At 39.4% G+C, this 2,405-nt stretch overlaps 1 protein-coding gene across 1 annotated transcript in view; it reads right to left on the bottom strand.

Moving 5' to 3' along the window:
* MTHFD2L (methylenetetrahydrofolate dehydrogenase (NADP+ dependent) 2 like) overlaps positions 1 to 2,405 on the bottom strand; it is a 128,506-nt gene that overhangs the window by 125,070 nt on the left and 1,031 nt on the right. The window lies entirely within an intron of this gene.

Genomic DNA, 2,405 nt, shown 5'->3' on the forward strand with positions numbered 1-2,405 from the left:
GAAAGGAAGAGTCAGATTACCTTGTATACAGATGACAAGATCTTAGATCTAGAAAAACCTAAAGACTCCACCAAAAAAACTGCTAGAGCTGATAAATTAATCCGGTGAGGCTGCAGAAGACACAGGTCAGTAGCGGTTACATCCTCCAACAACAAACAATCCAAGAAAGAAGCTAATTTCATGTATGGTAGTTACAAAGAATGTGAGATGCCTGGGAATCAATTTAACCAAATATGTAAAAGACCCACACAAGGAAGACTGTAAAATACTGATGAAAAATGTTCCAAAGGACACCCAAAAAGTGAAACGGTATTTTGAGCTCATAAATTGGAAGAATTAATATTATTATGACGACACAACTACCAAAGCAATCTTAAGATTCAGTTTTGTTCCTGTCAAAATATTAATATTCTTTACAGAAATAGAAAAAAAACTCCTAAAATTTATACGGAACCACAAAAGACTCTGAACAGCCAAAGTAATCTTGAGCAACAGGAGCAAAGCTGGATATAGTACACTACCTGACTTCAAAAGATATTATAAAGCTCCTGTAATCAAATCAGTATGCTGCTGCCATAAAAACAGGCACATAAACCAATGAAACAGAATAGAGAACGTGTGTATGAATTCATGTATTTATAGCTAACTCATTTGCAACAAAGATGCCAAAAATATACAATGGGGAAAGGGCAGTTCTCTTAAATAAATGGGAGTTTGACTACCCCCCACTTACATTGCCAAGGGCCATTGTGTCCAGGTATTACGGGAAAAAAATTCCCAGGATACTTGGTGTCAGGGTGCCAGGGTTAGCCAAAGTACATCCGTAGTTGCTTCACTCCTGGTCCTTCTAATTCCCAATCCAAATTTATTTATCATTTCAGAAACGTTTTTTTCTGATTAATATGAGGGTTCTAATGTTTAGATTACACTGTTTGTGTTTTTAAGGTAAAGTTCAAGCTGTAGTTGAGCCCTCAACCCAGGATGTGTGCTGTGTACCGGTCCATTGTGAACCTTAGGTGACATTTCGGGAACTTTCTTGGGCTTCTCTACTTTAACTATGCAGAAGGTCAGATAAACTGCCTCTTTCTACTGTGTTTCAGAATCTGCTAATATCAGGTAAATGAAACCATTGCTCTGGAATTCAGAAGCAAGAGGGACACAGCAGCTAAAACTAAGCAGATGTCAATACCGTGTTAAGTTTATATGGACTGAAGCTTTTTCTTGCTGCTCTGTTTGCCACTCAGTAACTAAACATTCTACATTTGCAGAAAATGTCTAAGCACTTTCAAAAGCATTTACATGATTTCTAGATTTTTACAGTATGGTCCACTCTGAGTCACGCGTACTTCTTTGATAAGTTTGCCCTGGAAAGGTGTGAAATGCATCCCCACGCCCTGGCATGGGGTACTGTGCTAAAACTTGGTACAGTGGGAGCCGTGAAACAGCAAGGGGCGGGAGAGCGACTTCAGCCGGGGCACAGCCCTGCCTGCTGCTCTTCAAACACAAATATGACGCTTCTGGGGACCAGGAGAAATGTCTCAATTTCAAGAAACATGCTGCTGCAAATACAAAAAACTAATCTGGGCCAAACCCTTGACATTTATTTCCTTTCTTTCAAAATGATTCTCACTGACTATTTTGAATAACTTTCTATGTGATACTAGAATGCTGTTTGGGGAGGTAAATCGTGATCTTATCAACTCAGATATCACCTTCAGAAAGAATTCATAGATACATGACTGCTTCACAGATATGTCTTAGGTTAAAAAAAAAAAAAAAACACCCTTTAGGGCTGATTAAAGAAAAAAAAACAAACCACATGCTCAAACGCAGGATCTCAGAATGGTCTAGGGTTTACCAGGGTTACTCAGAACAGATCGGAAACAATTATTGTCTAAGTCTTTGTCAACAGAACACTGAGTAAAAAGTTACCTGGTTCAATTTAGAGGGGATGGGAGGGGACAGAGTCTCACTCTGTTCCCCTGGGTGGAGTGCTGAAGCGTCATAGCTCACAGCAACCGAGATCTCTTAAGCTCAAGAGATCTTCTTGCCTCAGCCTCCCATGTAGCTGGGAGTACAGGCACCCACCACAACACCCGGCTAGTTTTTTTAATTTTTTATATTTTTTTTAGTAGAAATTGGATCTCCCTCTTGCTCGGGCTAGTCTAGAATTCCTGAGCTCAAGTAATCAATCTACCTTGGCCTCAAGCAATCCTCCCACCTCTGCTTCCCAGAGTGCTAGGGTTACAGGTGTGAGCCACCATTCCCCACCTCCTTGTTCAACATTTAATAGGCAATATTAAGCAACTATGGTCCCCAGTGATCTAGAATAATGAATATAAGTATAAATAGTGATATATAAGTGTATAAATTCAGTTAACATTTGAACATATAAAATACGTGTT

Source organism: Otolemur garnettii, unplaced genomic scaffold (genome assembly GCF_000181295.1).
Source record: "Otolemur garnettii isolate 467f Iridium unplaced genomic scaffold, OtoGar3 scaffold00039, whole genome shotgun sequence".
Lineage (NCBI taxonomy): Eukaryota > Metazoa > Chordata > Mammalia > Primates > Galagidae > Otolemur > Otolemur garnettii.